The sequence below is a fragment of the Rhinopithecus roxellana genome, chromosome 20, assembly GCF_007565055.1.
Source record: "Rhinopithecus roxellana isolate Shanxi Qingling chromosome 20, ASM756505v1, whole genome shotgun sequence".
In the NCBI taxonomy this organism is placed as follows: Eukaryota; Metazoa; Chordata; class Mammalia; order Primates; family Cercopithecidae; genus Rhinopithecus; species Rhinopithecus roxellana.
The window spans coordinates 13860852-13875831 of record NC_044568.1 but is presented as its reverse complement, the minus strand read 5'-3'; the positions used below and the strand labels follow the sequence as shown (position 1 = coordinate 13875831).

The 14980-nt window shown below is 51.8% G+C and overlaps 1 pseudogene; it reads right to left on the bottom strand.

Annotated features, from left to right (window-relative positions):
• Positions 1 to 238: 238 nt before the first annotated feature.
• LOC104658284 lies at positions 239 to 11390 on the bottom strand (annotated as a pseudogene).
• Positions 11391 to 14980: the final 3590 nt, after the last annotated feature.

Here is a 14980-nt window from a genome sequence, read left to right as displayed (position 1 = left end):
TTTTAAAATTTTATTTTAATGAAAGTTAAGGAAAAAAGCCTTACTTATACACTAAAGAAAATAAACATAAAATGGTCTCCCGCCTGCCTGGCAAAAGTCCCATGGCCTGATCCTGGCCAGCAGGAGCAGCTGGTGTTACGCGAAGAGCAGGGGCCAGATGCAGCTGAGCTGCCAGCCACCTAGATGTGGTTCCCTGGTGTCACGGTCTAGGTGAAGGATGGTGCAGAGCCGGTGTTCTGACCAGCATCCCAGTGGGGTCCCAGCCACTGCAAGATGTTACTGGCCTACTGTGATTCGGGCTCCAGCTGGCAGGACAGCTTGTAGCTACAGGACAGTGAGGCAGCTGTGAGGCCACCATGAGCCACACGTCAGGTCCCCTCTCAGTGCCTGCCCAGCTGGAATCCTGGGTCCCCAGCGGTCCCCATGCAACAGGGCTTGATGCTGGCCGTGGAGTCATGGCCATAGGCTCTCTGCAGCTTGCCACAGGGAGAGCCTCCTCTAGGCCAGGTGGGGTGGCTGACACCTGTAATGTCAGTACTTTGGGAGACTGAGGTGGGTGGATTGCTTGAGGCCAAGAGTTTGAGACCAGCCTGGACATCATTGTGAAACCCCATCTGTACCAGAACAACAGCAGCAGAACAACAGGACATGGTGTCTGTACATGCTGTACCATGTCCTGGGACATGGTGTACCACAGTAGTCCCAGCTGCTTGAGAGGCTGAGGAAGGGCTTGAGCCCAGAAGGCAGACGTTGCAGTGAGCAGAGATGGTGACACTGCAGTGCAGCCTGGGCGACAGAGCCAGACCACATTAAAAAAAAAAAAAGAAATGGAGAGCCTTCTCCCACCCTCTGCCCATCACCTAGGCCCTCACCTCTCCTTGTCACTGAGCTGCTCCATTCTTAGGAAATAGGTGACAAATTTCTCAAGAGGCCGAAGCCTGTAATTCATGGCAGCCACTTGGAGCAGCTGCATTTCCTGCAGAACTCGGACCTCCTAGAGACAGAGGAGAGGATGCTGACAGGGCCTGGGTGGAAGATGCTGAGAGCACCTTTGGTAGGCAGGGAAAAGGGGCTGATCCCTGGGGCAGTTTTCTGAGGGGGCCCCATGCAGCCCCCAGCCTGTTCTCAGAGTTGGATATAAAAAGCCCCTCCTGCAGGAACTGGTCTTTGATTCCATTCCATTTCCTGCTTTCTCCACTGGGATAGGTCTCCTCCTCCTGTGTGTGTCAAACCCTCCCAGTAAACCTAAGATGTAGAGGATGGAGCCAGGGAGTGTCCTGTCCAGGGTGAACTGTGACGTCCACATCCCCACCCTCATCCAACGTGAGTGCCCCAGCTGCTTACCTTCCTCCTCTTGTTGGTGTTGCCCTGGAAGGCAGACAGAGTCCATCAGAAAGGTCCCTGGCCCACAACTAGCCCCACCCCACCCCTTCCCATGCTGCATTACTGCCAGGGCCACCAGAGTCAGGGGATTTGCACATGACAGGACTTGGATCTGCCCCAGGCTCCTGGCTCTAGAGCAGGGGCATAGGAGCTGAGGCTCAGGGACTTTCTGCCCCAGCCCTCTGTGATAACAGACAGGGAAACTGAGTTCTCTCATAGAAAGAAAGCACTCAGTGACTGTGGAACTGCCTGCCCTTGGAGAGGCTCAATTTCACTGGCCTGTTACGGGACTACCCTAGAGAAAGGCTAAGTCCAGCTCAGCCCACACCTCAGCAGCTTTGCAGTCAGGCGGCTCTGCAGCTTCACCACTCAGGAATAGGGACTGGTGGCTGCTGTGGAGCCTCTATCAGTCAGAGGTAATGAGATGGGCCTGACACCCCCACCCACAGGAGCAGCTGTGAGGCTTTCAGGAGAGGAGGTTTGCCAAGGGCTGAGATCTAAGGGCTCCGTCCAGGACCCTCTCCTCCCTCAGGATCCTGGTTCCCAACAGCCTGCCCCAGGCTCACTCACATCCAGATCGTCTGGGATGGCCGTATCCAATCTGTGTAACTCAGTCAGAAAATCCTCCAGGAAGGGGACCACTCCCTGTGCCAAGGAGGGGTGGGAGGGGGGAGGAGTAGTGATGATGAGTATTGGCCCTCAGGTACCTGCCCAAGGTCCTGTCTCATGAAGTCCCACCAGCCCCTGTCTCCCGGAACTCCCCTCTTCAGGTCTCCCTGTTGGAGCAGCCAAAGACCCTCCACTGCCTTTCCCAGTTCTCTGCTTCCTCTATCCCACCTGACCCCCAAGTCTAGCAAGCACTCCTAGTTACCTCTATGGTGGGATTTTAACAATTCACAAGGGCATGTGGTCCCAGCCTTACCCTTCCCCACATCCACTCTGAGTCCAGCTTTCCCAGACCCTTGCTCTGGTCTCTCAAATGGAGGTTTTCCAGGCTCAGTGTCCACAGGAGAACAGGACTGGAGAGTAAGTCCTTGCAGTCTTCACATGGAGGCCTCCAGCTGGCAGGGAAGGGAGCCCTGTCCTCTGATCCCCTGCGACCTCTCCACGCCAAAGGCTCACTCACCTTCTTCTGCCTCCGCAGCCTCATCTGGGCTCTCTGGGGGTTCCTCTCCTGGGTGGCCACCTTAAAGCTCCCCGCCTGCCAGGTGCCAGTGACGGAGACAGTGAGGCTCTCCTCTCTCCCCCCAGTTACGCCCCAGCCACCCCACACTTGGCTCCCCAGGGACTGGCGTGAGTCACCTGGCACAGTGCTCATACCACCGGCCAGCTCCACGCTCCCTGTGTGTGTCACCCACTCATGCAGCTGGGCCTCCCTGAGACTGTTTCCTCTTCTGTAAAGAGCCATGAAAACCACAGCTACCTCACAGGGCCTCCTGAGCACTGTTTCCTATAGCTGTTGCCATTGTTCCCCCCTCATCCCTCTGAGGAAGAACCAGGCATGAGCACCAGCAAATTATTTTCTTTTCTTGAACCTCATTTCCATCCTGTGAGGGCTGCACTACAGGCTCAGCATCCCTTCATTTTCCATGAGGAAACAGAGACCCAGAGCAGGCAGTGACTCCCCAGGGACCTGAAAGAGAAGGCGCCTCCTCCCCATCCTGGAGGCTCTGTCCCGCTGCCTTCTCCCGATATCCCAGCACCGCTACCCATCAGGGTCATGTTCTCTGGAGTCTCTGAGTGTCTAGGTCTCCAGCCAGGCACAGTCGTGATGGGAAAGGGACAGGGTGTTTTAGGAGACCTGGTTAAGTGGCACCTGCCTATCTGAGCCCCACTGGAGTCTGTGCCACACAAATTGGGTTGGAGCCATGCCAAAGGTTTGGCCTCGCCAGTGATCCCCCAGGGGAGTTCCGTGCACAGAACTCTCTTCCTCCACTCAGGAAGTGGCCTCCTGAGACGCCATCTCTGACTGACATGGCGGGGTTTTCCAGAATCCTGGGTGGGGTGACAAGTTATCTTCCCGTTTGCATGGAATATTCTGAGATCTGGTCAGGGAGGATCCCCTGGGAATCCATGAATCCCCCAGATACTTTTCATGAGCATGTGTCACTGCTCACTGGTGAGAATCCTGTGACATGAACGTTTTCGGGTGTCTGCAAAGGGCAGAGCAGGGAGTCCCAGGAAACACGTACATCTGTCCCAAGTATGCCCATTGGTACCCAAAGCTGGGCGGTCCACTGGACTCCCTGGCACATGAGCTTCCTCTGTTGTTGTTCCCCCCTCCCCCAGTGTGGGCAGAGGCCACTGCCTTTGGAGATGCGCTGCAGACAGAAGCAGCAGCAGAGGCCTGGCTTCCTGAGGAATTGCTTTCCAGTTTGAGGAAGAAAGAAAGTCCCACCTACCATGACCATCCCCCAGCCTGGAGGCAGCTCCATGCCAGCAGCACTGACAAGCACGGGAACCAGAGCCCTGCTAATGCTGCAGCTCATCACCCCCGCTCCGCAGCCCAGCAGCCATTGCCACAGCCCATTTCCAGGGCCTCCTGCCGCCATGCCCCCACGTGCCTGTGGACCCACACACCTCTCTTTCTGTTTGCCCAAGGTAGGCGTGGAGGGAATTTTTCAAGTCCACTTTTAGTAGGTAAGTCAAAAGAAAATAACCACTCCACACCGGGTCCAATGCCCTTCCAAACTGTCTCTTTCCTCTGACTCTTAAACACTTCTCCTGCATCTCCCAGACTCCAGTGTACCTTGATCAGCAGGTCCCTCTTCACTGCAGTGTCTTTTTTGCAGAGTTGTTTCAGATGTTTTGTGCTTTTGCTATGGGCAGAGGAAAGAAAGAAAAGCAAATTTGGGAATAAGCGGAGAGATTTGTGAGTTCCAATCCAATCCCTTGTGTTTGAAAACCCAGAGAATCCCAACTTCGTGGCTGAGAGTTTCCAGTAGGGTCCTCTGATGACAAGGGCTCCAGGGGACCAGGGTGGGACCCATCATGCTCCTCCCCTGGTCCATCTCCACTTCAAATGAGCCCCTGCGTGTTCACAGTTAGCTTCCAGCTGGACACAGTTCCACTGCTGGGTACAAACACCTGAAAGCCTCCAGTTGGCTCCAGTCCATTCCTGATGGTTAAAAAACCTTAGTCCTGAGTTGGAAATCCTTGCTTAGTAGTCCAAGGCAGCTTAGTGACCACACCCACCAGGCCATCCCTGCCTCCAGTGTCCCTGGTCTCCAAGAACCTTTCAGAGTCATTGAGGGCACATGGGGAGGCCTATGGGTCCCTAGGTCAACCCTGGTGCTCCCGTGGAGGGAAACCTCCTCACCTGGACACTGCTGCCCATGTCTCGTGTAGCCGATATATTGGTTTGCTGCACAGAGCAGAGACGATGGCATGCACCGAGGAGAAGTTGTTGAGGCTTAGGCACTCCTGGAGAGGGAAGAGTGAGCTGTGAGGTCCACAGTTGGAGCCCGGCCCACTTAAGCCACAGCCCGCTGTGCTGAGATCTCCCTGCCTGGATTAAGCAGAGGCCCAGGGAGCCTCAGGAGGGCACAACTGGGACCGAGTGAATGTCACTCATCTAGGAGGATTTTAGTTCAACCCAAGGAAGAGCCCAGGTTAGAAGTGAGCAGCCACCACTGGGCCATGGGAGTCAAGGTCTGTGACAAGAAGGGGCTAGGTGATGTCCAGGGCTGAAGCCAGACGTACAGATGCCAACCCTGAAAGCCGATGGAGGAGAAGAGGCAGTTCCCCATTTTTAAAGAGGAAATTCTCAGGCCCAACCATGGCTTACCCTGGCCACCTTGATCCAGTGCTCCACCACCCTGGCCCTGTCCCAGGCCCTCATGCCATGGTTCCCGAGGCAGGAGGTGGTGACGCAGTTGGTGAGCCTGTTGAAGTGTGCGATGGTCGCATGAACTGTGGGTGCCACGTGCTCATTCCCCTCCTTAGCTCGTTGACCCCAGATGGAGCCCAAGCAGTCGTAGAGCTCCACCTTCTTGAACAGCTCCTTTGGGGGAGGAGGAGAGTGTCATGGACAGAGCACACCCCAGCTCAGAGTCACCCACAGTCCCAGGCAGGGACTGAGCTCACAGTCATCCACGGTCTCTGGCAGGAACCGAGCTGGAGTTCAGAAAGCTTTAAAATGGGCTCCAGACATGTGGGAGTCTCTGGGTTTGATTTTCTGCCCACCAAGGGCCCTGAGTGCATCATGGCCCAGAATCCAACAAGAGTGGGAAGAGAGAGTGACATTTTCTCCCAGGCCATCCGCACTCCAAGGAGTAGAAAGTGGCTCAGGCCTTCCCGTCCTGAGACCTCGTCTTCCTCCCATCCCAGTCAGCCCTGTTCTCCTTCTTTCCATACTGGTGCACTTTCCTTGTGGCAGCTGCAACTGTGGGCTCTGTTTGGGTGTCTGCCATAGAATCTAGTATGCATCAGGCACCTAGCTGAGGGTCGTGAGGCTCCTGAGCAGCTGGGTGAGTGACCCATGGCCCTGCCTGCCCTCAGTGAGCACCTGCCCTGTCCTGCTTTCTGTCCATCCCCTGTCATTCGGTCTGCACACTCTGTGGAGCTAGCACAGGCGACATGCCATCTCTGCTGTCCATATGCAGTCAGGGAAGGCTTGTGCGTGAGGAAACTCATCCAGATCCCATGTTTGGTAAGAAGTGGGGATGACATTCGACCCAGGGCATTGGCGACTCCTCGGGTAGAGGCTGGTCTGAGACAGCTAGTGCCAGAGGCACAGCCTGCAAAGCCCAGCTGCTCACCACATCCATGAGGGTCAGCTGCTCTGCCAGCAGCCCGGGAGGGAAGGTGGTGATGTCAGGCATCTCCTCAAGAGGTTGGTTCTTCACAGTCCCGGAAGAGGGACTGGGGGACTCTGAGGCGGACTGTGGCTCCAGCAGTGTTGCTGGAGGGGACCCTTCCCCTGGTGCTGGTCTTGGTGCTGAATATAGATATCCTGGTGCACCCAGGGCTGCACCTGACTCTGGCTCCAGAGCAGGCCCCAGGTCCGCCAGCAGTGGTGGTGCTGGCTCCAGGGCCGGCATTGTTAATGCGTGTTGCCCAGGAGGTGGAGCAGGATCTGGAAAAGGAGAAAAGGTCATGACACCAGTCACTTTTCACTGGGCTTTCCAAGCACAGAAATGACCGGATGAAATGTAAGGGAATTGTAGCCCCACAACACCACCCCCGGAAAGTCTTCCAGACTGCAAGCCACCTCACCATCTGGCTTGGCCTCGTTGGGCTCCAGAAGCACCAACTGGCCTAGGACAAGTTCCTGATGGTCCTCCATGCCCAGTCCAGGCCAGGCGAAGTTCCTGAAGGCCAGCTTTATCCGGAAAGATGACCGTTGTGGGGGCTGATAGCAAACTGAAGTGTTTTCAAGGGGCCAGGTGAACAAAATGGAGGTGGTGGGGCTGGTGATGGAGTGGACAGCTGAGTCAGAGGCCTGGCCTTCTCCCACACAACCCTCCAGGGCACACTTGCGTGATTCTGGGTGCCTGGCATGTTGCTGCCTGTGTAGAGGACAGCCTCACCCTTCCCCAAGCTATCAGTGCTGTCCTGGAAGGGGCAGACCTGGCCATGCAGCAGGACTGTACAGACCCTTGTGCGCCCCAGTGTCCCACTGACATTCTCTTCCCAAAGGCCCTGGAGCACAGCCCTGTGCACATGGGCACTCAAGACTGCAGCTCCAGGCTGATTTGTGAGCAGGTTGCTCATCAAGCTCCAGCTCTGGGTCCTCTGGTCCTGGGGTTAGGAGGGTAGGGGCAGATGTTGGCTGGAGGAGGACAGGTAGAGTTGGGAAGCCACGGCGTGGGGTATGGGTCTCTCAGTGGCCAGCTGAGACCCCAGCCTCCCTTCTCCTTTGCAGGGCACCTAAGTCTCCATATACAGAACTCACTATTTGCCTCTTGTGGGGGACCCAGATGTCAGCCTTCTTGTGGGAATTATAAGAAGTATGAACCCTAGGACTCCTTTAGGGTCTCCCCAGGCAGAGGCCACATCTTTTACCCCATGTTTTCTGGATGAAAAGGCTCTTTAGAACCCTAAATCCACCCAGTTTATACTTGTTGCTGGACTCCATCATTCTAGTCAGAATCTGGGAGGATGCCACCATACGTAGAAGAGGCCATGAGGGTTTCACCTCTAACATTGTATAGATATGACCTGTTTATTCTGTCTCGTGTGAGCACCTGACTCTCAGTAAGTCGAGACCCAGGGATTGTCATCTGCTTTAATAAATTTTGCCAAGTCACAAGAAGAACGAGGCACAAATGAGGTGTTTTGTATATATGTGTTGAATGAGTGAACCCCAACCATTGGAGAACCCCAGTGAGCCTCTCCAGATATCTGAGTGGACCTGTGGGTCCTCTTTCAGCACCAAGGGACCCCTCTTCTGTCTGTGTCAAGGAGAAAGACCAGCCAGAAGGAATCTCAGACATCTTTTACCAATGCCATCGTAGACTTGCTTTCTATGTGCTTTTCCAAACAGTGAGGGATATGGGCCATTGAGGCAGAAAGCTGAGAGCTACTTCAGTGAGTGGGAAGGGAAAAGTAATAAACGTGAACCACAGCACCCCCAGCAGATATCCAGAGTTGTAGGCTCTAGGGACCCCTTTTTTTGCCGCGTCTTAGATCATTCAGTCCCCACAAGAACCCTGTGAGGTTCATCATCTCACTACTCCCTGTTCCAGAGGAGCCAACTGAGGCTCAGAGAGCTGCATCTTCAAGACATAGCCAGTAGGGGACAGAGGCACCTCCGTGCCTTGGAGGGGATGGACACTCACCTTCTAACCAGTAGTTCCAAAAAGTGTGGCATGGTGATAAAGTCCCAGGAGGGGCCCAGGCAGGTGGCATAGGAGGAGATGGGTTTAGTTAGCAAGGCTGGAACCAGGGAGTCCAACAGCTTCTCCCTTGTGCCGGGCTGGAAAGTTGGCATCCTGCAGATCTCATTTTCATACTAGGGGGACAAGGAGGGACATGGGAATCAGTGGTAACACCATGAACCACCAGAGGATCGGGATCTGGAACTCACACCAAGAAGCATCAACCCTTCAGGGACCTGTGCATGTGGTGCCCGTGTTGAAAAGGGTTCTAGGCTTTCAAAGTAAAATTGCATGTGAGGATGGAGAATTGATAAAATGATTCACTCCTTCAAGGCATCGTCACGGTGTTTGTCAGCTGTGGGGCAACGGCACCTTGTGTATCAGCAGCCTGCATGAAGAGCATCATCCCTGCAGTCCTCACAAATCATCCTCATGATAGAGAAGAGACGCAGGTTTTTGGATGTCACATGGCTGCTGAGCAGCAACCGGGTCAGAAGTGAGTACCTTCCACATTGAGGACTGGATGAAATTCCCTGTAGGCCACCTGAGGCTCCACTTCTGATATGGAGGGGAAGGGCCTGGGGAGGTCTCGTCCCCTCCTCATTTTAGCAACAGCACACAGGACAAGATGCTCTAGAAGAACCCTTTGTCTTAAAGGGATATGATTGTTTTTGTTCCTTTAACATGAACGTGAGTCTGGAGAAACAGCTACGGCCATCCCAGCCCTTGGCAAGGGGAAAATGCCAGAAGACTCCAGGGTGGGAGGAAGTGTATCCCAAGGCCCAGGATCTGCCACGTGACTCGGGGAAGAGAAAACGCGGGCAGGTATGGAACCCGTGAAAGGTTACGCAGTGGAACCCGTGAAAGGTTACGCAAATGTACGTTTGAAAGTGGAAATGAAACAAAGGTGATTTTCTCTGCCACACAGCTGGGTACAGCTCCTGCCTGATGGGGATACAGGGATGAGTTCTGTGAAATGACACTTTAAAGACAAATGCATAGTGTAGCTTCACCTACTTTTGTTGTAATCAATGTCCACCCCCACCTTGTTTGTGTAAAAGTGTTGGATTTTAAGTCCTGGAGGAGGTCTGGCAGGGCAGTGGAGATACCTGTTGCCGGAGATACACTTACGGTGGGGAGTTAAAATGATAACGGTATGAATATGTTGCTATAATTTTACCATTATACTCACTTCTTGTGGCAACACAGACAGCAGATTGGCAAAAAGTTGAAAGCATGTTAGTATTCAGGGGAGGCCGTATTCAGAGAAGCAGCTACCTGCAGAGGCTGAGGCTGCTGGTGACCGTGTGAGCAGCTGGAGCCCTTTTGGAAAGTCAACTGGCTAGAGCTGTTGAAACTTGCTATCTGCATATAATTTCACCCAGATATCCCTTTCCCGGGTGTCTGTGTTCCGCAGGGGATTTGTATATTTTATGGGTTGAATTTTGTCCCCTCCCCCAAATGTAACTGTTTCTATTCTCAACCCCAGAGACTCAGAATGTGACTGTGTCTGGACACAGAGTTCTCCAAGAGGTAATTCAGGTGAAGTGAGTTCGTTAGTGTGGCCCCTAAGTTAATATGCCTGGGGTTCTTACAAGGAGAGGTGGTCAGCGCACAGAGAAGTTGAAGAGAAGACCCTGTGCTGACCGAGGAAGAAATCAGCCATCTCCAAGGCAAGGAGAGAGGCCCAGAGAAACCACCCCAGTCTGACAGCTTGACGTTGGACTTCCAGTCTCCAGAATTGTGAGGAACCAAATTTCTGTGATTAAGCTCTGCAGTCAGCATGCCGTGTTATGGCAGCCCTGGGAAACTGCTCCAGCCTATTAGGACACACATTAGGATTATGCTCCCTGTAGAAAGACTTCCTAGAAAGGGAATTTTATCACTACAGGCTCCACCAGCACTGAGAGGCTGACCCGCTGTGGAGCATGGCCTCCCTTAAGGAATATTACAGTGAGATGCGAGGGTACAGCTCCTGCCTGATGGGGATACAGGGATGAGTTCTGTGAAATGACACTTTAAAGACAAATGCATAGTGTAGCTTCACCTACTTTTGTTGTAATCAATGTCCACCCCCACCTTGTTTGTGTAAAAGTGTTGGATTTTAAGTCCTGGAGGAGGTCTGGCAGGGCAGTGGAGATACCTGTTGCCAGAGATACACTTACGGTGGGGAGTTAAAATGATAACGGTATGAATATGTTGCTATAATTTTACCATTATACTCAATTCTTGTGGCAACATGCTGAGATACTCCTGTCTTAGCATAAAGTGAAAACAGATGGATTTTCTCTGATCTTCCTCTGGTAGATGAAAGGGACTTTGCCTGTAACCAAGTTGCCACTGGGGACTAATGGGAGCCAGATTCCTTTGGAAGAGAACACTGGGCCACTCAAGTGGGAAATTCCTAGGACAGAGTTTAGGGAGTTCCCATATTCATGTCTGAGTCCTGGGCCCACCCTGGTTTTCTGGAGTCCCTGTCTGTGGAGACCCTTCTGTGCCCCATCTCACCCCAGACCAGCACTGGCCGTGGTTGGTGGCGGTGGGCCCGTGCCCTTCTTTGAAGAAGATGGAGAAATGGAATCCATCCAACAGCTCCTGTTTGATCTGCTGTGTGGAGCTCTGCAAAGAGAGTGCCCGAGAGCCGGGCCAAGAGGTGTCAGTGGCTTGCCTGGCTGACCCCACAGTGGCACACCCCCATTAGAACTCCTTCCTGGTGTCCCCATCCCCAACAGGATTTGGCACATAGGAGCGTCTGCATAGACCTCCAGCCAGAGAAGGTTGAGGTCTCCGGCAGATGAATTGCGATTCACATCTGAGCAGCAAACTGTGTCCTCGACACTGAACTTCCCATCCTGCCAGGCATAGTCTGGGCTGTGAACCTGACATACCTACCAGGCTCCAAACACCTGACAACCTACCTGCTCCTGTTCAGGGAGGGCCCCTCATCTCCTGTTTCCCCCAAACATATGGGGAGGGACTCGGTGCTGCCCTGATGGGCACAGCTGAGGCCTGGCCTGGACGGGCCTGCCCTGGGCCCTGTGTTACCTGTGGGTGCCTTCTGGCAAAGGGCCAGAGGTGTCGAGGGTGAGGGTTGAACCAATGTCTATATTCTCGAGAAAGACTCTCATTTTGGCCTCTTCTGCGACGAGGAGGTCGGCAGCATGTCGGGACACAGCAGGAGAACATGTTCTCCGGAGCGTCGCCTACCAAATGAACTGGAAATGAGACTGTGTGTATAATATGGGTGCCTAGTGACCAGAATTCTAAGTTCTACTGGGGATCTGTTAGCAAGGAAGTGAGGTCACGTCTTGTAGGTTCCATCCTGTAAGCGCCGCCTTTCCATAAGACCTACTCAAAGGCCCCTCTGGGTTTCTGAACACTCACCCTCCCCCGTCAACTCCTTACCTGTTCACCATTATGCAAAAGTGTGCCCCTTCAGCAGCTTGGGAAGACCTGGATATAACTGGGGTCCCAGGTTTGAGGAGCCAGTGCTGGGTCAAACAGGCTTTATCTTAGCAGTTGTGAGACCCTAGAGAACTCCTTTGGTGTTTTGGGCTCTCCCCACCTTGCACAATGAGAGTTATGCTAGCATCATAACCCTTCCTAGGGAGCTCATGAGGTGTGTTTGAGAGAAATCTTAAAAAACTCATGGTGTGGTGGTCCCTGTAGATACTGCACACACTTACAGATGGAAGAAATACAAGAAGGGGTGAGAGGTAGCATGGAATACAGCTCCAGTGGGCCTGGGGTCCACAGTGTGATCTCAGGAAAAGCCTCTTTTGCTCTGGGCCTCGTCTTTCATGCTGCACCAGTAGAGGTTGAGAGTAAATAAAATTCAGACATCCTCCTCCTCTGACATTGCACCTTCCAGTGCCTTCCCATTTTATTTAGACCCAGACCCTGTGCCTCATCTCAGCCTTGGGTGGGCAGCATCCACAAACACAGCACTGAGGGGTTAGTGACTCCCTTCTGAATGATGGAATAGGACACAGATGATGGAATAGCACTTCTGGGCCAGTTCAGTGTATTACAGCAAAGAGCCATAGCCTGGGGAGGTCATCAAAAACAGAATTGTACTTCTCCCAGTTCTGGAGGTTGGAATTGGATATCAGGGTACCAGCTTGGTAGGACCTTAGTGAGGGCATTTTTGCCCCATTCACTTAGCTTTTACAGGTGCTGTCTTTTCCTTGGAGGACGGCTCAACTTTAGGAGTTTGGGTAGACCTCCCTTCAAAGCCCCGCTCCCATTTTTTGCTTGGTGGTCGTGAGGAAGTCATAGAACATCCCTGTGCCTGTTTTCTCCTCTGAGAAATGGCGTTAGTGAGAATTGCTTCCCTTTTTACTCACAGAGAATAAAGCATGGAAAGAAGTTAACTTACTGCCATTGGGCAGAGAGTGAGAGCCCAGCAAACCAGAGAGATCAGCTTGCCCACAGCAGTGGTGAGGAGTGCGGAGAGTGGGTGAGGCTGGGGCAGGAAGCAGGCCAGCCTGCCAGAGCCCAGGAAGAGGTGAAGGGCAAGAGTGAACTCTTCACCCTGAATTCTCAGGGGACACAGGCATGCAGGTACTGTCTGGAGCACAATCCTCATTCTCCCCTGATCCTAGTCATAGAAACTGGAATTCCTCTTCACCAAGGTGGGTCATAGAAACCAAAATCGCTTTTCCCCAAAGCCAGCCATAAAACCTAAAATTACTACTTTAACTTTCCTTCTGCCTCTCTGTGTAAAAACTGGCTATAAAGATGTTATCTGACATTCCTTATTTGACTGTAGGTCATAAGATCCCATTCCAGAGAAGGTCCTCCCCTAGACCCAGAAGGAAGAAACGCTTGCTCAGAGAGGCCAAGAAGAATCTAGACAGGCCTTGCTGGGCTTCCCCATGTGGTCCGTTAGCACTAGATCAGACTCTTTGGTCCAAGTATATTTCTGTGTGGCTGTCCAGACTTCATTGAACTTACGCAAAAAAAAAAAAAAAAAAAAAAAAAAAAAAGGAAGGACACTGTTATCTTTGGGTCTTAATTTTGAAGGCTCCCATGTGTACACCATTAAATAGTTTACATGCCTTTTCTCCAATGAGTCTGCTTTTTGTGAGTTGCTTTTTTCAGTGAAACTTTGGAGGGCAAAGGGAAAATTTTTTTTGGCCCCTACCAAAGGCAAAGGGTAGAAGAAAATCTACCTGATGGGTCCCTGATTCTTATACGTGGAAACTTCATTCTCTTTGTATTGAAACAAATTAAAAGCCTAGCCCAGAGAGAAGTGCCATTGCCAATACTGGCAGATTCTAAAACAAGGGTACAGTCTGTGAAAAGAACAGCGGTGCAACAGTGGGCACTGGATAATCCCATCTTTGTTGTTGAAAAGATACACACCTGCATTAGGACAAGGGCTATTGAAGAAAGAAAAGAAGAAAAGAGGAAAAGAAAAAAAGAAGAAAAGAGAGAAGAGGAGATCACTTGAGGTCAGGAGTTCCAGACCAGCCTGGCCAACATGGCAAAACCCCATCTCTACTAAAAGTACAAAAAAATTAGCTGGACGTGGTGATGCGCACCTGTAGTCCCAGCTACTCGGGAGGCTGAGGCAGGAGAATCGCTTGAAACCAGGAGGCGCAGGTTGCAGTGAGCTGAGATCGCGCCATTGCACTCCAGCCTGGGTGACAAGAGCAAAACTTCGTCTCAAAAAAAAAAAAAATAAATAAAAATAAAAATAAAAAAATGGAAAGAAAGAAAGAGAGAAGGAGGCCGGGCACAGTGGCTCATGCCTGTAATCCCAGGAGGCCAAGGTGGGCAGATCACCTGAGGTCAGGAGTTCAAGACCAGCCTGGCCAACATGGTGAAACCCTGTCTCTACTAAAAATACAAAAATTAGTTGAGCATGGTGGCAGGTGCCTGTAATCCCAGCTACACAGGAGGCTGAGGCAGGAGAATCACTTGAACCCAGGAGGCAGAGGTTGCAGTGAGCCAAGATTGTACCATTGCACTCCAGCCTGGGGGACAAGAGTGAGACTTTGTCAAAAAAAGAAAGAGAAGGAAGGAAGGAAGGAAGGAAGGAAGGAAGGAAGGAAGGAAGGAAGGAAGGAAGGAAGGAAAGAAAGAAGGGAAGAAAGAGAACATAGACCTTGAGTGTGTACAAATTAATACCAAAAGGCTAGAAATAATATTCCAAAATGTCAAAGTTGACTGACTACTCTAGGATTATGGCTGATTTCTATTTCTTGTCTTCCTTTTTCTGTATTTTCTGATTCTAAAATGAATACATCTTATTTGTGAAATAAAAGTTTTTAAAACAAAACAAATAAGCCCAGCAACAAAAGATAGGAAGGGGAAGAAGTCTGGAAATGCAGGAATCAAATGAACACTATCAAGAAAAAAGGCAGAAAACCATGATATGTTGAATCACCTGGTGGGCACTGAAGGCCATGCCTCAGAGCATGGGAGAATTCTAAGAATACAAGTAGGAACTTTTTTTTCTCTGGTCCTGTGTATTTACTCAGAGAAGAATATGTGTTATTGCAGCAGGAAGCAGTTGATTAGCATAACATTTTCAAGACTCAACAATATTCAAGACAAACATTTTTGGAGCTCTCTCAGGCCCAGGACTGCAGAGAGAAAGATAGTCTTCCTACTTCATCTTGCCTTTTAGCAGTATGCAGCATTTTTAAAAAATTGAGACAGGGTCTTGCTCTGTTGCCTGGGCTGGAGTGCAGCGGAGTAATTATAGCTCACTGCAGCCTCCATCTCCTGGTCACAAGTCATCCTTCCACCTGAGCCTCCTGAGTAGC